This window comes from Macrotis lagotis, chromosome X (genome assembly GCF_037893015.1).
Source record: "Macrotis lagotis isolate mMagLag1 chromosome X, bilby.v1.9.chrom.fasta, whole genome shotgun sequence".
Lineage (NCBI taxonomy): Eukaryota > Metazoa > Chordata > Mammalia > Peramelemorphia > Peramelidae > Macrotis > Macrotis lagotis.
In genome coordinates, this window is record NC_133666.1 from 120,524,498 (window position 1) to 120,550,997 (window position 26,500).

Below are 26,500 nucleotides of genomic sequence, written 5' to 3' on the forward strand. Positions count from 1 at the left end.
GTCTATTTTGGAAGATGTCCCATTCCCATAAACCCAAGAGTTAGAGGTTTGCAAGGTTTGTATTTGTTCATTCACTCCAGTTTTAACTCTTTAGATGTTGTGCTGTTTAGGATTATGAGGCATAATGCACTTGGGAGAAATGTTGCTCTTAAAGAAAATGGCTTTCTATTCATTCTTAGTGCTTGAAGTGGAGATTCTGAGTTGTCTCTGCAAGAAAAAAATACAGTGGACAAGAGAATTATTTGACTTGTAGAAAAAGGAACTGAAGTCCTGGGACTGTTGTTGCCACCTACTGTTGTTGCCACCATCTACTTCCATTCTTTCCACCACATTAAAAGGTGTGTTTGTATTTATATATTTATATATTAATATTTGTGTACATAGATATGTATATATACATATGCATACATATATATACTATATATGGTTTACATGTGCTATGTATATGTATATGATGGTATATATGTGTGTATGTATATTTGCATACTTGCATATATAATCACAATTTATACATATGTATAGGGGGAGGGAGAGAGAGATTGAGAGAGAGAGAGAGTGAGAGTGAGAGAGAGAGAGAGAGAGAGAGAGAGAGAGAGAGAGAGAGAGAGAGAGAGAGAGAGAGAAAGAGAGAAAGGGATCCTAAAGGCACTGATATTGTGAAGGTAAATAAACTGCCTAGGGAGAGGTCAAAGCAGAGTTGTTGAGAGCAAGAGACAGAGAGCTTTAGCCTTTTTTCAAGTTCTCTTCAAATTTCAATAGCATTGGGCATCTGTAGATTCAAAGGAGAAGATAGGGTAGTGGGAGGAAAAAAAAAGAAAAAATTTACATAACTTTATTATATATTTAAAAGGAAGAGTAAGTTGTACATAATATATTGGCAGTTTCATGTACAGTGTTTGTTATTATACTATGTTGTGGAAATGTTTGTTTTATTCCATAAATTATAAATAAAATGTTTCTCAAAATATTTCAAAATTTTAAATGAAAAAATGATTCTGGGAAGACACAAGAATTAGCAGTCTCTATCCCCAGCTTAATATCTCACTCTCAGTGGGAGCATTCTTTCACTGTATATTGTATGGTGATAATATTTGCCCTTTATTCGCAAATAAGACCATGACATTAGGTAAATATGTCATGACAAGCAAGTGAATTATATTTGAGTGAGGGGGTGTTGTGCTAAATTACTAGCTTCACTTTCTCCTCTAGAAGCACCTGGGTCCAATGGCCACATCTGGATCAGAATGACTGGATGCAAGATAATCAGAGTTAACTGACTTGCCCAAAGTCCCATAGCTAGGAAGGTTGTATTTGAACTCAGATTCTCCTGACTCCAGTGTTGGTGCTCTATCTGAACACCTAGTTGTCTTATTGTCTGTTATATATTCTCCTATGTATACTTTCTATGATTTTTTTTTTGCTATTAGTATAAGTGATTTTCTTTACTATTTGCTAGGTCCCTATGGCACTGGCATTTGATGGAAAGGCATCAAGTATTGGATATAGACCTTATGATGCTCCTTCATCTCCAATATTGAAACAACAATCAGAAGTTAGATTTAACCTGAAACTCTTATGCCCTAGACTAATAATATTAAAGGAAGCAGATAGATATAATTATAACCCATTATTACTTCTCTTTGGGGAAAAAAGTGAGTAATGCTCCAACTCCTGATGAATTCAAGTCTTCATTTTCTAGAAGGATAAGGAGAGAAGAGGCTAGAGATGTCTATTTTACCTCCCTTTGAATCAAATAATGACATATGAAGATGCAGCACACACACCCCTAAATGGGGAAATAAGGCAATAAACTAGTCTGTTACATGAAAAAATCTCCCTCCCTTCCCAGTTTTCTCCATCTATATAGCAAATAATCAGCAATTATTTATTATGTGAGTACTATGTGTCAGACATTCTGCTAGACACTGGGGATACAAGTACAAAGAATGAAAAGATCCTTATTCACAAGAAAGTGACATCCCCTAATGGAGGAAACAAGTACATATAAAGGATAAAAGTAGGTATAAATATAAATTTGAGTAAATAAATGAATATATATACCAAGTAGTTAAATATAAGGTAGTTTGTTTTGAGTAAACAAATGAATTTGAGTAAATAAATGAATATATATATATCAAGTAGTAAATATAAGGTAGTTTGTTTTGTTTTCTAGTTTTTATAAGGCAGTTGGTTAAATGACTTACCCAAGGTCATACTGCTAATTAAGTATCAAGTGACTGAGGTCAGATCTGAACTCAGATCCTCCTGATTTCAGGGCTTGTGCTTTATTCACTGTGCTAGGTAGGTTGGAAGACAGAATACTAGCATTTGGAGGGAAATTAAAAGATGGTACCTGAGCTGTATATTAAAGGAAGAGAGAAATGATAGGAGGCAAAGTCAAATAGGGTTTCCATTTTAGGCATGGGGAGCAGCCAGTACAAAGAAAATGGAATTGGGAGGGGACAAGGCTTAGGACTTAGCTGGCTTGTTGGATGGAGAAAGAAAAGTCCTAAAAGTCAGGGACCTTTTTAGACTCCACCAAGAAGCAGACCCATTTTTGGTCATGAAGAAAATGAGTTTGGTCCTTGTTAGACAACAGCAAGGCTGTTGTAAAGTGACTATAATTACCGATGGGACCTCAGTGAATGAACAAAAATACTTTCACAGAATTGCAAGATTTCAGAATTTGGAGTGACTTTGATAGTCATGTAGTTCAAGCCATAATAGGACCCAAATCTATTGTATAATATTACCAGTCAGAGGTCTTTTAGTCTTTTCTTGTAGAATTTCATCGAGGAGGAATTCATTACTTAGTTTGATATGATAAAGTTTGACCTTATATATTCAGAAAAAACTGGATTCAGTTCTTTCATTTGATTCTTCATAACCCTTATTTTATCTGAGCCTCAGTTTCTTCATATGTAAAATGAGGAGGTTGGATTAAATGTCCTCTAAAGTTTGTTTTTATACTTTAAGACTATGATCAAATGAATAGCATGAATTAGCCCTTTCCCATTTGGACAACTTGAAAGTTTTTCTTCATATCAAGGCTAAATTTGCCTATCTGTATTTTCTACCTACTATTCCTAGTTTGATCCTCAGAAATCAAGAAAATCTAGCTTTCTTTTAACACAACCTTTTTTGTTGGGACATAACAATGCCAAATTTTCTTTGAATTTGCAACAAGGAAGGTAGAAAACAATTCTGTCCTCACTCACAAACCTACAGCAGCTAACCACACATGTTAGTGAAAATAAATGTTCATCTAGGAGAATCTGAGACTTGACTTCAAATTCCTAGTTCTGCTCTTCCATTTTGTGTTTTTTTTCATCCCTAATCATAGGCTACTGACCTGAGCAGCAGGTAAAGAAGATGGATGTTTCCAGCTTTGTTGATTATCTCATAAGTTTGAGGGCTTATGAATAGAGGCAAATTGGTCATAGAGAGATTTCTACAATGACTTTTTAAGAGAAGGGTACTACTACCAGGAAGATTCTACTTCTGTAAAAAAAAATAAATAACATTGTTGGAAAATGCAGATTTGAATAAAAGAAAAAAAAGAATCTTTGTCCAACAGGTTTGTCTTTGCCTCCTTGCTAAATATAAGAGATAGGTACATTGTTTCATGTTTTTAGGATTTATTTATATATGACCTCAAGGTTTTCATCTTTTAGGCATTTCCCTTGAAGTGAAGGAAATAAATATCTCTTTTACTACTTAACTCTCTTTTGAGAGAATATAGACATAAACTTTGTTGAAGAGATTTCCCTCTGGAATTTTAGGACTGGAATATGATGTACCTGAGAGGTCCAAAACAAGTTTCCTCACCTATTTTGGGGGATCATTTCCTCCTGACCTTGTCCAAGACTGAGTCTAGTCCACAATAGTTTAGAACCAGATTCTCTTTTGGAGAGAGGGTATCCCCTGAACCAAGTTATATTTAGCTAGATCTTCTCAGTTGTGAGCTATATATTATTATTATTATTATTATTATTTCCTTTTTAGAGTGGAGATAACAGATTTAGGAAGATTTTAAATGGCATGCCCATAGATTTTTTAGCTAATGTTAGAAGAATTTGCTGTCATATCTTTCCTAATACCCCTCCCCTCCAACAAATGTTAATAAAGTTCCTACAATGTCCAAGAAATTTGAGATGTTAAGTCTTATGATCAGAGATTGGTCTTAGAGGGCAACATCCAAATTCCTCATTTTATAATTGAGGAAGCTCAAACCCAGAGAGATAAAAGGCATATTAGGTAGTCCAGTATGGGAATGCAGGTTCTCTGACTCCAAATCCAATGAGTTTTCCACTGAACCACAAAGCAGGATGGAGTCATCTTCAGAAATCATTCAAGGTTGCTTGTTGTCTTTTCAAGTATCTAGCCCTTGGAGAGCTAGGTGGTCTGCCTTGTGTGGATTTCATGACAAGGGATAGTACTCCTGAAAGAACTTGTAGGCTGTCATGGTTCTCTTAAGGTGAGCTCACCATTGCCTAAGTTACTAATCCAATTTATTCTTATCCCTCTCAGTAATTTGGGAAGGAGAGGAGAGAATTCTGCAGAAATTTCTATTTGAAATCCTGTGGGGGCTTTCTATTTCATAGCATACTTTAAAACAGACACCTAAGTATGCCCAAATATGCATTTGGGTAGCTCAGTCTGGGGCTTTCTGGCTCAGTGACACCATTTCACTGATGTAATTTAATGAATAGCTGAAAATATATTCTTGGTACACATCTACTGTCTTGAAGCAACAGCCAGGTGGGCAAGAGCATTTCTGAGAAACAGTCTGCTTCATCAGAAGCAAAAGCTTAAAATGAAAAGTTTAAAAGCCTAGATGAACATAGGGAAAAAAACCCCTCTCAAATTCTAAATTTGTTATCATTTATAGGAAATGACTGGAAATAAGGAAAATTATGTCATCATCATCAATTATTAAAATACTGATTAGTATATGATATATATAGTTATATATTGGTTCATGTTATATTTTTCTACTATGTTACATGTCATATGATATTATGTTGTATAATATTATATATTATAATATGTTGTTATATTATATTCTATTGTATGTTATATGATGCAATATCACATGATATATTATATTAGGTTATAATTATTAATTATATATTATATCATGTCATCATATGACAGACCTGAAATCAAATCTATTCTCAGACATTCACGAAATGTGTGACCTTGGACAAGACACTCAACTTCTATTTGCCTCAGTTTCATCATCTGTAAAATGAAGATAATAATAAGACCTACCTTCAAAGATTGTTGCAAAGATCAAATGATATAATTATAAACTTCTTACTATATGCCTGACACATAATAAGTGCTATATAAGTTTAGCTATTATTGCTATTACTGACATGACTCCAAATTCAGCAATTTTTCTAGGAACTTGACATTAAAAAGAACCATTTTATTTGTAAAAAATCAATTAATTGCTTGTTCCTATAATTAGTGTCAGTATAAATGATTATATCTCAAAGTGATGAGCAAATTGTAATTTTTTAAAAAATTATTTTTTATTCTTTATTGATGTTTTACTTTTCCAAATACATGTTATAAAACTCTTTTTTAACATTCTTCCATATGCCCATGCATATTTCTTAGTTAAAAAATTTTCTTATACCCTCCCTTCCCATCCTACTCCCCTCAGTGGTGAACAGTCAGGTTAATATTTTACTTACACATTTGTGTTAAGCATATCTCTATGTTAGCCATTTTTGGTATGAGGATTTAGGATTAAGGGAAAGAAATACATGAGATTTTTTTAAAAGTAAATATAGTGTTCCTCAGATTCTGAAAGAGTTTGGTTTTATTTTGTTTTGTTTAATTTTGTTTTATTTAGTTTTGTTTTTCTTCCTCTGGATAGTGAAGGCATTGTCCATTGTCAGTCTAATAGGGTTGTCCTAGCTCTCTGAACTGATGAGAGCAGCTGCATCCATCAAGGTTGATCATCTCACAATGTTTTTAATGTGTACATTGTTCTCTTAGTTCTGCTCCCTTCCCTCAGCTTCAGATCCTGTAATACCTTCCATGCTTCTCTAGAGTCCAACCATTTATCATTTCTTATAGAACATAATATTCATGTACCATAATTTGTTTAACCATTCTGCAATTGATGGGCATCCTCTCAATTTCCAATTCTTTGTCACTACAAAAAGAGTTGTGAATATTTTGGAAGATGTGGAACTTTCCCATTTTTTATGATTTCTTCTGTGTATAGATCTAGAATTGGAATTGCTAGTCAAATGTATGAACATTTTTATTGCTCTTTGGGCATAGTTCCATATTCCTGTCCATAATGGTTGGATTTCTTCACAACTCCATCACCAATACATTAATGTCCCAATCCTCTCCAACAGGGATCATTTTTCCTTCTTTTCATCTTATCCAATCTGACAGGTATGAGGGGATACCTCAGAGTTATTTTAATTTGAATTTGTCTAATCAATAATTATTTGAAGCATTTTTATAAGATTTTATATTTAACTTTAATTTCTTCATTTGAAAACAGCCTGTTCATATGCTTTGAAAATTTGTTAATTGGGGAATAACTTACAACCTTATAAATTTGATGTAATTCTCTATATATTTTTGAAATGAGACCTTTATCAGAACTCTCAGTTGTGAAGATTGTTTGCCAGCTTTCTACTTTCCTTCTAATTTTGGCAGCATTGATTTTGTTAGTGCAAAATTTTTTAATTTAATATAGTTAAAATCATTCGTTTTGCAGTTTATAATGTATTCTATTTCTTCTTTGATCATAAATTTGTCCTCTTTCCATGGATCTGACAGATAGTATATTTCTTGATCTATTAGTTTATCTATGGTGTCAGCCTTTATGTCTAAATCCCGTACCCATTTTGACCTTATAGGGAGTGAGATGGAGGTCCATGCCTAGTTATCCCAGACACTAATGTCTTTGGGTTTATCAAACAGTATATTACTATAGTTGTTTACTACTGTTTCTTTTGAACCTATCCTAATCCACTTATCTATTACTACATTTTTTTTTAGTTTTTGCAAGGCAATGGGGTTAAGTCGCTTGCCCAAGGCCACACAGCTAGGTAATTATTAAGTGTCTGAGTTAAGATTTGAATTCAGGTACTCCTGACTCCAGGGCCGGTGCTCTATCCACTGTGCCACCTAGCTGCCCCTATTACTACATTTCTTAACAGGGACAAGGCAGTTTTGATGACTGTTGCTTTAGAGTATAATTTTAGATCTGGTAGAACTAGGCCACCTTTCTTTACATTTTTTTTTCATCTTGCTATTCTTGACATTTTGTTGCTCTGGAAGAATTTTTGTTACTATTTTTAAAAATAGTTATTTGGTAGTTTCATTGGTATGACACTGAATAAGCAATTTAATTTGGGTAGAATTGTCATTTTTATTATATTAGCTTGACCTATCCATGAGCAATTGACATTTTTCCATTTATTTACATTTGACTATATTTGAGTGAGAAGTGCTTTATAATTGTGTTCATACAGTTTCTGGGTTTGTCTTGGAAGGTGGATTCCCAAATATTTAATGTTATCTATAGTTAATTTAAATGGAATTTCTCTTTCTACCTCTTGCTCTTGAGTTTTGTTATTCATATATTGACATGCTGATGATTTATGGGGATTTATTTTACATCCTGCTACTTTACTGAATTAATTTGTTTCAAGGAGTTTTTGTAGATGATTTGCTTGGGTTCTCTAAGTATATCATCATATCATCTTCAGTTTTGCTTACTCATTGTGAAATCTGATTCCTTCAAATTCTTTTTCTTCTCTTAATGCTAGAGCTAACATTTCTAAAACTATATTGAATAGTAATGATGATAAAGGGCATCCTTGTTTTACCCCTGATCTTATTGGAAAAGCTCTGAGTTTAACCCCATTATATACAATATTTGTTGATGGTTTTAGATAGATACCACTTGCTGTTTTAAGGAAAAACTCCATTTATTCCTAAGCTTTCTAGTCTTTTTAATAGGAATGGATGTTGTATCTTGGCAAAGGTTTTTTTTTGACATCTATTGAGATAATCATATGATTTCCATTGATTTTACTATTGATATGTTTAATTATGTTGAGTTTTTCCTAATATCGAACCATCCTCTGCCTACCTGGCATAAATCCTATCTGATCATGGTGTATTATCCTAGTAATAACTTTTCTGCAATCTCATTCCTATCAATGTTCATTAGGTAGATGGGTCTATAATTTTCTATATCTGTTTTGGTACCTCCTGGATTAAGTATCAGCACCATGTTGGTGTCATAAAAGGAATTTGATAGAACTACTTGTCCTATTTTTAAAAAAGTTTATGTAGAATAGGAATTAATTGTTCCTTAAATGTTTGGTAGAATTCACTTGTAAATCCATCTGGACCTGCAGACATTTTCTTAGGGAATTTACTGATGCTTTCTTCAATTTCTTTTTTTGAAATGGGGTTATTTAAGTATGCTATTTCCTCTTCTGTTAATCTTGGTAGTTTGTATTTTTGTAAATATTTATCTATTTCATTCAGTTTATTAAATATTGGCATACAGTTGGGCAAAGTAGCTCCAAATTATTTCTTTAATTTTCTCTTCGTTGGTGATTAGTTCGCCCTTTTCATTTCTGAAACTGGTAATTTGGTTGTCTTCTTTCTTTTTTAATTCAGATTAACCAAAAGTTTATCTATTTTATTGGCTTTTTCATAAAACCAACTCTTAGTTTTATTTATTAGATCAATGGTTTTCTTGCTTTCAGTTTTATTAATCTCTCCTTTGATTTTCAGAATTTCTAATTTGGTATTTAATTGGGGGTCTTCAATTTGTTCTTTTTCTAGCTTTTTTAATTGAATGCCCAACTCATTGATCTCCTCTTTCTCTATTTTATTCATATAAGCTTTTGAGATGCAAAATTCACTCTCAAAATTGCCTTGGCTGCACCCCATAAATTTTGGTATGATGTCTCATCATTATTCTTTTCTTGGATATAATTATTTTTTTTAAAGTGTTGAATTAAGTTTTTATTTATAAGACACTGCAAGACAGGAAATTCCACATAGAAATAAGAAATAATTGAGGATAGAGGTTTCATACAGTATGTACACAGTTCAAACTGTTCAAGTATGCATTAGAGCTACATTAAAAGTCACATTCAAAAAAAAGATCTTAGCGGAGAGATAGTAAGACAAAATTATACCAAGTACAAGGCATACAAAAACTTAGAAGGTTTGATTAAGAAAAGCTAAAAGTTAAGTCCCAGGTGTGCCATCTTGAATCTGGAAGGTATAGCCATCAGAGATAGATTCTGATACAACATTTTGATCTTCTTCCTCAGCAGAGAAATGCTTTTCAATTAAGCTTTAAGATGCCTTATATACTGTTTCATTTTCATGGGACTGAAGTGCTTCAATTCTGTCTAGTCCTCCACATTTTTCAATTAAGATACACAATTTTTCAGTTTCATTTAGTTTTTCAGCAGTCAGAAAAAACATTTGAAATGGCATCCAAAATAGCCAGGACAATTTTTACTGTCTTTTGCAGATAAGAGGTTGATTAAGGGTTCCAGAATTCCATTTTGGACAAGATATACAAACTGTTCACTTGTTCCACCACTTGTATAGTTTGTGACAGCCCATACAGCTTCTTTCTGTGACTTAAAGTCTCCCTTTGACTGAATTACAACCAAGTAAGGAACTAGTCCATGATGCACAACTTGCTGTATTTGATCCTGGCGGACAGCTGTGATGTTTGACATGATCCATTCAGCCTCCTTTTGATTATCAGTTTTGGGGTGAGTAAGCAGACTAGGAAAAACAGCAAGGGCTCCAAAATCTATTACAATCTGAGTTTGTTCATCTGTCCCAGTGACAATGTTTACTATAGCCTGTAAGGAAGGAGTCACAATTGGCAATTCACCAGATGATAGCAGTTTAACTAGCTATGGGACAACTCCAGTTTTCACAACTACTTCAATTCTGTCATATGAGCCATCTGTGAGGTAGAAAATAGCCCACAAGTATCTGCCAAAACTTCTGGATCTTCATGATATAAAAGGATAACTAAGGTAGGAAGAATTTGCTAAATAGCTTCTATTGGGGGAGCAGGATTCTTGTTCTTACAAAGATTTGAAAGTGTCCAGATAAGATTTCTTAAGTAACCACAAGCTAAAGAAGATATATCTGGTCCACCACTCTATTTCTTAGCCAATACCAAAAAGGTTTGATGACTGATGCTTTATAATATAATTTTAGATCAGGTAGGGCTAAGCCACCTTCTTTTACACTTTTTTTCATTAAGCTCCTGACAATTCTTGACTTTTTATTTCTCCATATGAATTTACTTACAATTTTTTCTAACTCATTAAAGTAATTTTTTTGGAATTTTGATTGGTAGGGCACTAAACAGAAAGTTTAGTTTTGGTATAATTGTCATTTTTATTATATTAGCTCTACCTCTCCATGAGCAGTTGATATTTGCCCAGTTATTTAAATCTGATTTAATTTGTGTGAGAAGTGTTTTATAATTGTTTTCAAAAATATTCTGAGTCTGTCTTGGCAAATAGACTCCCAAATATTTTATATTGTCTGAGGTTACTTTGAATGGGATTTCACTTTCTAGCTCTTCCTGCTGTATCTTGCTAGACATATATAGAAAAGCTGAGGATTTATGAGGGTTTATTTTATAACCTGCAACTTTGCTAAAATTGCTAATTGTTTCCAGTAGTTTTTTGGATGATTTCTTGGGATTCTCTAGGTAGACCATCATGTCATCTGCAAAGAGTGAGAGTTTTGTCTCTTCCTTCCTAATTCTAATTCCTTCAATTTCTTTTTCTTCTCTAATTGCTGATGCTAACATTTCTAATATAATATTGAATAGTAGTGGTGATAATGGGCACCCTTGTTTCACCCCTGATCTTATTGGGAATGCCTCTAGCCTCTCCCCATTGAGTATAATGCTTGTGGATGGTTTCAGATAGATACTACTAATTATTTTAAGGAACAGTCCATTTATTCCTACACTTTCTAGTATTTTTAATAGGAATGGATGCTGTATTTTGTCAAAAGCTTTTTCAGCATCTATTGATATGATTTTATGATTTCTGATAGGTTTGTTGTTGATATAATTGAGTATACAAACAGTTTTCCTAATATTGAACCAACCCTGCATTCCTGGAATAAATCCTACTTGATTATAATGTATTATCCTAGTAATAACTTGTAATCGTTTTCTTAAGATTTTATTTAGGATTTTTGCATCTATATTCATCAGGGAAATAAGTCTATAATTTTCTTTCTCTGTTTTAAATCTTCCTGGTTTAGGTAACAGTACCATATTGGTTTCATAGAAAGAGTTAGGCAGAGTTCCATCTTTCCCTATTTTTTTCCAAAGAGTTTATATAGAATTGGAACAAATTGGTCCTTAAATGTTTGGTAGAATTCACTTGTGAATCCATCAGGCCCTGGAGATTTTTTCTTAAGGAGTTCAATGATGGCTTGTTGAATTTCTTCAATCAATTTGAGCAGAGGTTTATCATTTTATTGTTTTTCTCATAATACCAACTTTTGGTTTTATTTTTAATTCAATAGTTTTTTTGCTTTCAATTTTATTAATTTCTCCTTTAATTTTTAGAATTTCTAATTTGGTGTTTAATTGGGGATTTTTGATTTGTTCTTTCTCTAATTTTTTTATTTGCATGTTTAGTTCATTGATTTCCTCTTTCTCCAATTTATTCATGTAAGCATTTAGAGCTATAATATATCCCCTGAGAGTCGCTTTGAATGAATCCCATAGGTTTTGGTATGTTGTTTCATTATTATCATTATCTAGGACAAAATGGTTAATTCTTTCTATAATTTGTTTTTTGGCCCACTCATTTTTTAAAATGAGGTTATTCAGTTTCCAATTTGTTCTGGGTCTTTATCTCCTTGGCCCAATATTGCATATGACTTTTATTGCATTGTGATCTGAGAAAGATGTATTCACTATTTCTGCCTTTCTGCAGTTGATCATTTGGTTTTTATGTCCTAGTACATGGTCAATTTTTGTATAAGTTCCATGTATTGCAGAGAAAAAGGTATATTCCTTTCTATCCCTGTTCAGTTTCCTCCATAAGTCTACCACATCTAATTTTTCTAACAATCTATTTACCTCATTAGCTTCTTTCTTGTTTATTTTATGATTTGATATATCTAGATCTGAGAGTGGGAGGTTGAGGTTTCCTACTAGTAGAGTTTTGCTGCCTATGTCTTCCTGTAGTTCTTTCAACTTCTCCTCTAAGAATTTGGGTGCTGTCCCACTGGGTGCATATATATTCAGTATTGAAATGACTTTATTGTCTACGGTACCTTTTAGGAGGATAAAGTTTCCTTCCTTATCTCTTTTAATGCTATCTATTTTTGCTGCTGCTTTGTCTGAGATAAGGATTGCTACTCCTGCTTTTTTTTATTTCAGGTGAAGCAAAATATATTTTGCTCCAACCCTTTACCTTTACTCTATATTTATCTCTCTGTTTCAAATGAGTTTCTCATAAGCAGTATGTTGTAGGATTCTGTTTTTTAATCCCCTCTGCTATTTGGTTATGTTTTAAGGGAGAGTTCATCCCATTCACATTCAAAGTTATGATTACTAATTTTTTATTGCCCTCCTTGCTATCTTCCCACTGTTTGTATTTCCCCCCTTTCCCCCCTTTATCCATATTCCCCAGTATTTTGTTTCTGAATACCACCCCCTTCAGTGTGTTTGTCCTCCTATATCACCCCTCCCCTTTCTTTCCCCTTTCCCTTTGTCCCTTTTCCCTTCCCTTCCTTTTGTTATTTACCCTTTTTCCCCCCACTCCCCTTCACTTTCTCTGTCCCCCCTCCACTTTCCCCCTCTTAATACTCGAAAGGTTAAATGTTTTATAATTTAACTGAGTATGTGTAGGTTGACTTTAAGCCAAGTCTGATGAGAAGAAGATTCAGGTGTTTCTCATCTGCTCCCTTCTTCCCCTCTACTACCATAGTTTTTTTGTACCTCTTAGCGTTATGAGATTTACCCCATTCAATCCCCTCCCTCCTCCCATCTCTTTCCTGTCCCCCTTTTTAAGGAGGTAGTGTTTTTTAGATCATTCTAAGTCATAGAAAATTATGAGTGTCTGTCACTTCTAGTTCAGTATATTCTATTGAATAGAATTAAGATTCTTGAGAGTTATTAGAGTCTTTCTCCCAAATAGGGTTAAAGCCAGTTATATCTCTTTAGATAGCATTCTCATAGAGAGATAATGAATGTCCATCATTTCTGGTTAGGTATATTCTCTCTGTTAGAGTTACAATTATCATGATTTATGAGAATCTTTTTCCCCATGCTGGGATATACCCAGTTTCAACTTACTGGATAGCAGTTTTTTTTTCCTTTTACCACCCCCCCTTTTTTTTTTACCTTTTCATGTGTCTCTTGAACCTCCTGTTTGGTCCAAATTTTCTATTTAGCTCTGGTCTTCTCATCAGGTATTTTTGGAATTCTTCCATTTCATTAAATGTCCATCTTTTTCCCTAGAAGCAAAGGCTCAGCTTTGTGGGAAAGTAGATTCTTGGCTGCATTCCAAGCTCCCATGCTCTTCGAAATATCTCATTCCAGGCCCTTCAGTCCCTTAATGTTGATGCAACCAGGTGCTGTGTGATCTTTACTGTGGCTCCTTGATATTTAAATTGTTTCTTTCTGGTTGATTGTAGGATTTTTCTTTTATCTGATAGTTCTGGAATTTGGCCACAACATTCCTTGCTGTTTTCATTTTAGGATCTTTTTCTGGAAGGGATCAATGTATTCTTTCAATAACTACTTCTTCCCCCAATTCCATGATATCAGAGCAGTTTTCCATCACTAGATCCTGTAATATTAAGTCCAGGTTTTTTTCCTCTTCAATGTTTTCAGGAAGTTCTATAATTTTCAGGTTGCCCCTCTTCCATCTATTATCGAGGCCAGTGGTTTTGTGATGAGGTATTTTACATTTTCTTCTATTTTTTGATTTTGTTTAACTGACTCTTGCTGTCTCATGGAGTCATTAGTTTCTATAGACTCCATTCTTTTTTTGGGGGGAGGAATTTTCTTCATTAACCTTTTGCAACTCCTTTTCCAATTGGTCAATTCTACTTTTGAAAGAGCTTTCCATTTGACCAATTGAGGTTTTGAGAGAATTATTTTCTTTTTGCATTTGCACAATTGAGGATCTGAGAGAATTATTCTCATTTTGTATTTGTCCAATTGATGATCTGAGAGATTTATTCTCCTTTTGTATTTGTCCAATTGTACTTTCTAAGGATTTGTTTTCTTGTTGCAAGGTATTGTCTCTCCCAAATTTTTAAACTCCTTCCTTATTTCTTCAAGGAAGTTTTTCTGTGCTGAAGACCAGATCATATTCTCCTCAGAGGTTCTAGGTCTTTCTGAGTTAGGGTCTTTCCCTTCCAATAATTTTTCTATGGATCTACCTTTCCACTGACCCTTCTTCATTTTGCTAAGACGTTGAGTTGGGGAGGGGCTGGTTCACAGGGGCTTGGGATCCCTAAAGGCTTTACTCACTGAGTGCAATTTCCCTGGCTGACCAGTAGGAGGTGTTGGTTGCTTTCTCTGAAGTGTCTCTGACCTTGATTGAGGCCTTCTCCCTTTGCTTGAAAGGAGGAGTTGGAACTATTGAATTCTTTTGCTTTCAATCAATGGTGCTCTTTACCCTGGCCTGAAGTCATTCCTCAACTGGGCTGGTTCTTCTGCTCACACACCTGGGCCTGAGGAAGAAGTAGTCTGCATTTGTTACAGGAAGAGGTCTGAGCGGTAATGGAGGCATGGACACAGCATTCCTCAGACCAGAGGAGCCCAGGGATGGTGTCTGCAGCTCTCCTGCTCTGGAACTCTCCCCCCAGCCCTGTCCAAGAGCTCCTGGGGGACAGCACCAACACCAGTGCTTCTACTCCCTAGTTGACTCAAGCCCTTGCTGTCTAGCCTCACCATTGATCCAGCAGGTCCGGCTCTTGGGCCCTCAGGCTCCCGCTCCAATTCAGCTGTTAATCTGGTTGATCTGGGGCTGATCCTCCCTCTGAGCCCAGACTTACCCCCCGAATTCATCCAGCACAGCTGGGGGAGACAAATCCTGAGGTAGAAGTTCTTTCTCCTGGCTTTTCTTTCTGGGTTTTGTGGGTCAGATTTCTTTTAAGAGGTTTGTTTCATATGATAGATGGAGAAAGATCAGGAGACTTTAGAACTGTGCCTGTCTTCTCTCCTCCATCTTGGCCAGAAGTCTCCTGTCCCTGATTTTAAATCTTTATATCCCTTTTAATATGACTTATTTTTGATTTTGCTTTATTTGAGATCAAGATCACTACCCCTAATTTTTTTACCTCAGCTAAAGCATGGTATATTTTGCTCCATCCTTTTACCTTTACCCTGTATGTCTCTCTCTACTTCAAATGTGTTTCTTGTAAACAACATATTGTAGGATTTTGATTTTTAATCCATTCTGCTATCCATTTCCATTTTATAGGACAGTTTATCCCATTCACATTTATAATTAAGATGACTAATTCTGTATTTCCCTCCCTGAAATCTTTCCCCTTTAAATTTTTCTCTTTCTTTTCATCTTGTTCCTCCTCACCAAAGTTTTACTCCCTTTCCCTTTTAACTTTTCTTTTAAAATTTATTTTCACTTTTACCTTTGCCTTCCTTTCATCAGTCTCTTCTTCCCTTATCTTTCCTTTCCCCCATTCCCCCCCTTCTCTGTAGAGTAGGATAGATTTTTAAACCCAAGTAGGAATGTAGCTTACTCCTTCTCTGGGCCAGATCTATTGAAAAGAATTTATTCAGTGTTCATACCCTCCCTTCTTTCACTCTAAAGTTATAAATGTTTGTGCCTCTTAACGTGGTGTTATTTATCACTCAAGTAATATTAATTGAGTATCAACAATCACAGCTTTATTAATTGATTGCTTGAGGGGCTCAAAGAGTTTTCAAAGTACCATCACAGATTGATTACTGATTGTTTGATAAGCAGGATTGTCTCAAAGTCACAAGTACCTTCCCCTCTTCTGTCTCATTAATAGTATACTTTCAAGAGTTTTGAATTACATCAAATTATAATCATTTTTTTACCTTACCCCTTTTCAAATACTCTCCAAGGACACACAATCCTCATGAGTCAAAATATCATCCAAAGCCCAATCATTTCATGAACTATTTGTACCCCAACCCTAAGCCTATTTTCTCCTACACTTAACCCTGCCGCACCCATATTTGCATTCATGAGTCATTTCCCTCTTTTCTTGATATGTTTGTGATTTATGCCCAGTAGTAGAATTACTAGATCAAAGGGTATAAACAGTGACTCTTGAAATTATAGCTCCATTTTTCTTTATAGAATCAAAATTCTAGAAACTTATGGAAAATTAGCATGCCTGCCCTTTCATAGTGATGCCAATAATTGTCATTTTCCTTTTTAATCATCTTTGCCTAGTTAATGTTAACTACAAATTGTGTCTTTATTAGTGTCTCATTGCAGTATTTTTTCACAGAGATGTTGAGATTTTTGCATTTCTATAGATATCTTTTACAGTACTATAATTTTAGTAGTGTTATTATTTTAATATTAGTTTAGCCCAATAATAAATTGTCTTACAATTTTTCCTGGAAAAAAGTCCTGTAATTATTATAATAATTACTAAAATTAATAAAATCACTACACACACACACACACACACACACACACACACACACACACACACACACATATATATATATATATATATATATATATATATATGCATGTCTTGGAAGTTGGACTCCCAGATATCTTAGGTATTTTTATTATTTTGAATGAAACTTATTTTTCACACTCTTTTCTTTTCTTGGTCATATATACTGATGATGAATCCATCAAGAGACATGTTTGGATGAACTATGTTGTTACAGGCCAGTGCTGATGAAATGCTGTGGCGCCTCATTGATATATAAGAAAAACTTGTGTGTCACTCTTTTGTCAGCAAATATCATATATTGAGGTGTTTTACCCAGTGCTACTACAGAGTCAAGGTGGCTGAATTATGTGGGAAGGAAGCTACATCCACAAGGTCAAGAACTGTTTCCAGACCTTCACCCAAAGACCTGCTTCCTATAAAATCAAGCCAGGGGGTGAAAGTTCTGGAAAAGGCAAGTGAGAAAGATGTCTTTGCATAACATTCCCCTCACTATAATAAATATAATGAACAAATAACATCATCTCCTTTCACTTCCTCCCCTTTTGATCCATTCTATTCTCTATTCTCTTCCAAGATTAAAATTTATTTTCCTTTCAGACTCTTCTCTCCATTTTAAATCCCTCTCTCCTCTCTCCCAATTGCTTTTTGCTTTCCTGTTAAATTAAATATGTTTCAATATCAAACTATGTTAGAACATTCAAGTCTCCTAGGCCCAGTTCATAACAGAGCATCTTTCATGAGATGCCTTCTCTGTTAACTTCATTATTCCTCTTCACATTCACCCCTTTGTGTGGAAAAAATAAAATGCTGCCCTCCTTCTTTCCCATTTTCCTAATTTATTCCTGTTTTTCTTTGCTTTCTTTTCTCTCTTAAATCCAGCAAGATAATAATAGTCTAAAATTAATCTAACACTTTTTATATGATCTCATTTTAACGTCACAACAGCTCTTGGAAGTAAGTACGTTTATTTTTTAAAAGATGAGGAAACAGAGACAGGCAATTACTTGACTATGGTGACACAGCTCCTAAGTATCTGAGGTCAAATTTTAATACAGATCTTTTTAATTCCAAGTCTAGCACTGAATTCACTGAGTAATAATTGTGAAAAAAAACTTCTTCCTTTTTTTATCAACTAGAATATGTGTTTTGTCATCATTTACCTTCTTCAAGTTGCTCAAAAATATTTACATTTCTGTTTCTTTTGTCCCTTGTCATTAAATTTCACAGATTATATCAACTTCTGATAATTTCATCAAGAATTCTTCAAAGTCCTCAAATCTGTTAAAGCTTCTATTTAACACCTTGGGAGCATTGTCAGTTTTTAAGCATGTTATTCTTGGTTGTAAGCCTTTTTCATTTTTATCTTTTGGAAAGATATTCTTTCTCTTATAATAGCTCCCACAAAGTTCTCTATGATTTAACTTACACTCTTTCTTTTCATGTGCTTGTGGTATTTTTCTTTGTTTTAGAAACCCCATATTTTTGCTATGAAAACCCTGGATGCTTTTAATTTGGAATTTCTTTCAGCATGTGATTCATAAATTCTTTCTATTTTCATTTTGCCATCTTGTTCTAATAGAACTGGGCAGTTTTCTTGCATGAATTCTTGAAATATGGTATCTAGGGTTTTTGTCTGTTTGTAGCATTTATAAAGTTCACTTATTCTTAAATTCTCTCAAACTATTTTTAGGTCACTTTTTTTAGGTTTTTTTTTTCAAGGCAATGGGGTTAAGTGGCTTGCCCAATGACACACAGGTAATTATTAAGTGTCTGAAGCCAGATTTGAAGTCAGGTACTCCTGACTCCAGGGCTGGTGCTCTGTCCACTGTGCCACCTAACTGCCCCCAGGTCACTTATTTTTGATATTCTACTTTCTCTTATTTTTTTCCATTTTTATTTTCTTCTAATATTTCTTTTTTACTTTATTTCCATCTGCTTATAGTATTTTTCTTTGCCTTGGGGATTTCATAATTTACTCTCACAACCCTGGATGGTTTCAATTTGGGGTTTCTTTCAGGATGTGATCTACAGATTCTTCTTGTTTTAATTTTGTCATCTTGTTCCTTTTCTATGTTTCTGACAGTGCCATTCAGAAGTTGAACATTACTGGTTTACAGATTTCCTAGAATATCTCTGGTGCTCTTGGGATGGGCCTGTCTTTCATAGTGGCTCTGATAGGTACCCAGATTTCAAGTCTCTTCTAGGGTACCCTTGGGCTGTTGATGCTGCCTCTATATCTTTCTGTGGCTCTAGTCCAAGTAATTGGGACACTGTGCTAACTAATCTTGTTTCCTACTGGTCCCATCTCCTGTTATTGCTAAGACACTGGTGTAGCATTTTCTCCTAATGTAATTCCAGAGTCTGTATCCTCAAGTGACCCTGTCTCCAGATGTGACTTCATTGTGATCTGCCTGAATTTGGCTTCAGACTTCTGGGAAAGTCCACGTGAGTGAATACCTTCTGACCACTGTTACCTCGACAGGTCAAAGCCAAGATCTTACTGATATTAGGCTCCAGTTTCTCTAATGCCTTGTCTCTTCTCAGAATACTTAGAGAGATTTCTGACAGTGTTTAGGGAAGCCCAAGACTGGATGGAGTGGCTTATTATTTTTATAAACTCACTATTATTATTATTAACTTATTTTTCCAACTACATGTAAAGATAGTTTTTAAGAATCATTTTTTTTTGCTAAGGTTTTGAGTTCTACATTTTTCTCTCTCCTTGCCTTCCCTTCCCCTCTCCCCTTGACAGCGTAATCTAATATAGATTACACATATATAACTATGTTAAACATATTTTCATATTAATCATGTTATGATAAGAAAAATCAGAACAAAAAGGAAAACCATGAGGTGGGAAAAAAGTCCATAAAACATAAAACAAATTTTAAAAATTGAAAATAGCAACCTTTGTCTACATTCAGACCTCATGGCTATTTCTCTGGTAATTTACATCATAAATCTTCTAGAATTGTTTTATTGTATTTCTGAAAAGAGAAAATTCATTATAGTTGATCATCACATAATATGGCTGTTAATGTTTACAATGTTCTTTTGGTCCTGCATACTTTACTCAGCATTAGTTCCTACAAGTCTTTCCAGGTTTTTCTGAAGTCCAGTCACTCACATGATTTCTTTTTTTAAATTATTCTTGTCCTATTATTATAATCAAAATATATGACTGATTAAATTAAGTTTTCTTAACCAATCAATTTTTTGCAAGATTTTGAGTTTTAAATTTTTCTCCTCCCTCCCCTCACCCCCCATCCCAACAGAAAGCAATCTGATATAGCCTTTCTATTTATAACCATGCTAAACAATAGATCCATATTGATCATGTTGGGTTATTTTTTTTTGCAAGGCAATGGGGTTAAGTGGCTTGCCCTAGGCCACACAGCTAGGTAATTATGTGTCTGAGGCCAGATTTGAGTTCAGGTACTCCTGACTCCAGGGCCGGCGCTCTATCCACTGTGCCACCTAGCCACCCTGATTTTGCATTTTAAAACTGATTTTGAATTTGAGCTAGAGTCTTCCTAACTCTAAGTCCAGAATTCTACATGCCAAACAAGATTGAGTTCTAGAGATTCAAAGAAATAACAACAACAAAAAAACAATCTCAGGTCTCATAGAGCTTGTTTTAATGTGTGAAAAAAACATGGAGAAATAAGAATATTCTATAATCCTTCAAAGTAAACTTGTAGAGGAAGGCACTACTAACAACTGAATAGGACCAGGAAATATTGCCAGCAAAAAGGCAAGACTAGAAGTAATAGATGAATTCAAAGGTTAGGAAGCAGGTGAAGAGCAAGAACTCCATGCCTGAAGAATGACCTGGGCAAAAGCATAGAAATGAAAAATCATCCTCATCATTGATAAGAAATAGCAAGTAAACCAGTAGGACTACTAACCCTAACCCTAACCCTAACCCTAACCCTAACCCTAACCCTAACCCTAACCCTAACTCTAACCCTAACCCTATATAGAGAAGCAATGTGTAAGAATTCTGAAACTATAGAAAGGAGCAAAATTTTTTTTTAATTCTAATCAGTTGAGTTTATATTAAATTCTAGGGGTATTGGATATCTATTAGAGTTTATTAAATAGAAAAGGGGTTATATCATCAGACCAATACTTAAGGCACTTAGCAGTTAAATAAAGGGTAGATTAGGATGGCAAGAGGCTTGAGGTTTGGCAACCAAGACCAGCATATGGAAGTTAGAAAGAGGCAACTTCTCTTTTTGAAGAAAGAAAATTAATTCTGTGGTGGACATGTTCAGGACATCTAGTCAAAACTGCCAATTAGCAGTTTGAGATGTGATAATAGAACTCAGAAGAGAGACTGGGCTGGATAACAGAATTCTAGGAAATCATTTCATTGAGATAGTAATTGAAAGAAGTTCATGAGAGAGAAGTTCATGAGATAACCAAATGAAAAAATAGAGGGAGGGGGAAAAAAGGGAGGAACTGAATCAGGACTTTGGGATATATCTATATTTAATGAGTATGACAGAGATAAAGATCCTCTTCTTAGTTGCCCCAACAACTAAGGACATGCATTGTTTAGAAGATGAAACTAGGGTTACCGATGCATTCTCTTTCCATGGAATGCAAAAGTTAACTAATCTATATCAGTTTAAATCTCATGTCTTAGTGTCTTAAGCACCAGACTTTCTAGCTGTGATTTTACTTAGAACTGATGACTGTTCTTTGAGAAGCAGCTTAATATAGTGAATAGATGTCTAACCTTAAGGTCAGAAAAACCTGTGGTTTGACTTTGGTCAAATTACTTAACTTCTCATTTCCACAGGCAATTATTTAAGACTGTGAAGTACAAATGAACTGCCAATATGCTTCTATGGAGGGAATTTCCACACTGAGAGTTTCTGATAGGAATAAAATTATAGTCCAGACCATAACCAAGCAAAAAAAGGATAGATAGTTAAATGAACAAATAATAATGAACAATAAATAAATAAATGAGCTAACAAATAGACAAATGAATAAATGGATGAGTGAATAAATTGATGAATTTGTTAATGAGTTAATAAATTAAATTAACCTTTTTTTCCATCAAAATTGTTCTGCCTCATATCTCCAGAAAACAAAACAAAAAGAAAAGGAAAAAAAATACAACTCAAAACAAACAAAAAAACCAAGAAGCACTCCCTGCACTGATCAAGCCATCAGATCTCCTTTCTATCTAAATTCCATGTTATTGAAGGAAGCTTGGGGACAGGGTGTTGATTAGCAGCCAGTTTCATTCAGATCTTTTCTTTTTGAAGAACCAGCCTATTAAACACCAGGACTTGGTGAGATAATAATTCTGGGGAAGGGAAAGATCAATGCAAAATGTAGCTGTGGGTTTCTGATTTGCACTCAAATGAATACCATATCTGAATAATAACTCCCTGTGGAACTCTTCAGCACTGGCTCCCCCAGCCTCCTATTTAACCCCCAGATCCTAGTAATCTCCAGGGAACTCCAGCCCAAAGTTTCAAAATGAAAAGCTTCTGTTGAAGTACATTCTCCCTTTCATTTTGGAACCTGCTGGAGTGATAGGCTGTTTTGAAATCATTTTATATCAAGTCTATATTTCATAGGTTAGAGATGTTGACCTCTAATATCTATTATCATTGCATCAAAGCTCATTGGGTATGTGTCCACATCCTGAAAGGAAGATTCACATTTATGGGTCTCCTGGCAAAACTGTTAAAGCATAAAGATCCTGGGTTTGGGAGGAAACTTCCCTTTGGGAGGAGTCATCTATCCTGGCCCATTATCCTGGACAAATCTCCTAGTGTGTATGTCTGATTTTCAATCCCCATTCTAGGTTGGAAAGCCATGCCCTTACCTTCTGATATTGGAAATGATCACAGTTCTCTGATCTCTCTTTTGGGATTTGTTTCTCTAGTCAGGACCCACCCCACCCCCCACACATGCCTACATAATCTATAAACTTAGAGAAATATTAATAAATTTGTATGTTCACCTAATTCTGTTTTGTTCTTTCTTAAGGTTTAGGAGAAAATCTAAGGGTTAAAGCATTTTTAATCTAATTATTATTTTTAAGGCCAAAACTCAAAACTTAATTTTGGAGGACTTTTCCTCAAAGGACTTTCTTTCACTGAGTATTTTTATGGGTTATGCTTATTAGCTAGATTGGTGGGATCAAGAATGAAGGAAGGGGAATGACTTTATTAAAAGCTTCCAAAATGAAAGACCTTTAGAAATCATTTTTTTTTAAAAAAAGGATCTGTTCCAAGGATGGGAAGAATATTGGGTTGATAAAAGATTCAACATAACATAATAAAAAAAAGTGTTGGAGATGGAGTTTGAATTCTGACTGTACCAGTTAATAGAATCTTGGCAAGACCAATTAACTTCTCTATATCTCAGTCTTCTCATCTGTAAAATGAAGGTGTTAGACTAGGTGAGCTCTAAATCTATGATCTTCTGGACTAAGAAACTACATTTAAGCTTCCTATCCCAGAAGGAGAGAGGATAGAACTTCAATTTGTTTATAAATTGAGAAAATTGAATGGATTTTCAGCAATATTCCTTGAAGGTTTTCAGTTGGCTTAGCCAAACAGCTCTCTGGGTTGAACATTATTGTCAGTTGAACAATTAGGGAAGAGATGCGTGTCAGGAAAAGGCAGAGAGGCAACAGAAGTATATATAGAGAGACAGACAGAGAAGGAGAAGGAAGCAAACAGCAGAGATATGCCACCCATCTGGAAACAACAGTACAAGTACCCATTGGGAAAAAGGCATAATAAATTGCAGCAAAAAAGTATAAGGAGCATCTAGGTGGTGCAGTGGATAGAGCACTAGCCCTGGAGTCAGGAGAACCTGAGTTCGAATCCATACTCAGACACTTAATAATTACCTAGCTGTGTGACCTTGGGCAAGTTACTTAACTCTATTGCCTTGCAAGAAAAAAAAGTATAAAGACCCAGAGAGAATAATGTAATGCTCTAAGTTTAAGGGAGAAATGTTCTAGTAGTACTATTATTTATAACTCATTTTTATTGAATGACTGCTTTGAAGTGATTCTAGTTTTGGCTGATTAATAAAGGTAAATAAGTTAATGACAATATTTAAGCTTTGGATTTTAGTGCATGTGGACACATAGAGTACCTTGACCCTATTGTTAAGAGGGTAAGAAGACACATATGAATTATATTTTGTATCACTGGAAAGAATACCCATATAGATGAATAGACAGATTCAAAGAAGCATTGAAATAAATGAGGTGAAGTAGATAGAAATTTGAGCAACTTAAATACCAGTATTAATGTAGTGTAATACTACTACTATGACCTCTATTACTATGACTACTACCAGTACTGCTGCTACTGCTACTTCTACTACTATTACTATTACTACCACCACTACTACTACTACCACTTCTACTACTACTACTTCTACTAGTATTTCTACTACTACTACCACATATTGACACTTCTATTACTATTTCTGCTTCTATCACTTTACTGCTACTTTACTGCTACACTACTATTCTACTACCATTATTATTACTACTACTACTACTACTGTTACTTCTACTACTTTTGCTACTACTACTACTACCAAAACTATCAGTTACTACAACTTCTACCATTTCTACTATTACTACTACTACCTCCACCACTGCTACTGCTATTTCTACTACCACAATCACCACTACCATTACAACCACTTCTACCACTACTACTACCACTACTACTAATACTACTACTACTATTACTACTACTACTACTACTACTACTATTTCTACTGCCACTTACTGCCACTACTACCATTTCTGCCACTACTACTACTACTATTTCTATTTCTAGTACTACTATTACTACTACTACCACCACTACTATTACTATTTCTAATACATTTACTACTACTACTACTACTACTACTACTACTACTACTACTACCACTTCTACTACCACTCCTTCTACCACTATTTCTACTACTACCACTGCTGCTACTACTACTTCTATTATCACTACTACTAATTCTTATATAGCACTTACTGTGCCAGGCATTGTGCCAAGCATTTTACAGGTATTAACTCATTTACTTCTCAAACAAACCTGAGAGGTAGGTATTATTATTATTATTAGGGTTTTTTCCATTTTATAGACTAAGGAAATTGAGACAAGCAGAAGTTAAATGGCCTGTTCAGGTTTACATCCCCAATAAATATCTAAGGACAAATTTGAATTTGGGTCTTCCTAAGTCCAAACCAGATGCCATATCCATGTATCTGTTTAGTATAAAAAATAATATATTAATAAAAAAGTGAAATAACTTTGGAATGCAGCAACATAAGAAATGCTTAAAGGTCATACAAGGCCAACTGATAAGAAATTCAAAAGAGGGAGATGTTTTATGATGGGGTGGATTAGAAAGACTTCATAGAGAAAAGGCTTCTACAACTACTACTATCACTTACTGCCACTACCACAACTTCTACCACTACTATCCTACTTAATCTGAATTGTCTTGAATTTGGGTATTAGAGAGAGATAGAAAGAACTTTTTAACAAGAAAGATTTCTTTGTATCAAGTTAGTAACAGCTACTCTACCTACAAAGTAAACAAATGGAATCTGCTTCAAGTACCCACTCAGAGTTCACTGGGGTTGGAATATTTACTTTTTATACCGTTACTTGGCAGAATTCCACTGAGCTATTCTAGGATATTGATGCTTACCCTCAGGAAAGATGTTACTTCCCCCAAATAGACATAGTCATATATTCATTTACCAAATTACAAAGGAAAAAGGAACATTGTCTGAATTTGAATTTGTATTTCTTTGAAAATTATACCATTGACATGATGGGAATAAGATGAGTATATTAATGATGGGAAAAGGAACCAGATAAAAAGTCAAATTAGGGCAGCTAGGTGTACCTAGCTAGGGTGCCAGACCTAGAGTCTGGAAGATTTGTTTTCCAAAGTTCAAATCTGGTTTTGGATACCTGCTATCTATGTGACCTTGGTCAAGCTACTTTTGTCCTGTTTGCCTCAGTTTCCTTGTCTGTAAAATGAGCTGGAGAAGGAAATGGAGAACTACTCCAGGAACTTTGCCAAGAAAACCCAAATGAGATCACAAAGAGTCAGACATGACTGAAGAATCACAAAAATTCAGTTTCCTACCAATATTATTTTCCTTAAATAAGGTAGTAGAAATGCAAGATCTTTCTCAATTATCTTTAAGTATCTACTCCACTTTATTTAATAAACTAAAGACATTTATTTTGCCATTATCTTTGGCACATCTCTCAACATCAATCTTTGTAGTTATTCATCATGACTAGCTCAGTTCATATATCTCACACTAATGCTATTCATTTACCCACTTCATGTCATTCTAATATAGATCAGCTTTCATCTCTAATATCATACTCTTTCACTTGGCCTCAGACCAAGATTGTAAGTGTTCACCATACTAGCTCAGCCTAGGTGCAGTTGTTCTCTGGTCATCTTCATGATACTCAACCTAAAATTTTCACATTTAGCAATGGTAATCATCCATGTTATCATTCCTAGAAAGTACATGTCCATCAATTACTTTGTGATTCTACTCACCATTCCCTAACCACAATGCTCCCTCTCCAGTTACCACTTTCATGTTTTTTTTGGTCTTCCCTTAGAATATGTTTTTTTGAGGGCAGAAACTACTTTATCTTTTGAATTTGTGTTATATAACTTAACACAGTGCCTTATACATAGTAATACATACCTTTTCATGCCTTCTTTCAGAAACTTAAATAAA

General features: G+C 34.6%; 1 pseudogene; it reads right to left on the reverse strand.

The window, feature by feature from the left end:
- Nucleotides 1-9,255: 9,255 nt before the first annotated feature.
- LOC141498827 (importin subunit alpha-1 pseudogene) overlaps nucleotides 9,256-26,500 on the reverse strand; it is a 46,153-nt pseudogene continuing 28,908 nt past the window's right edge.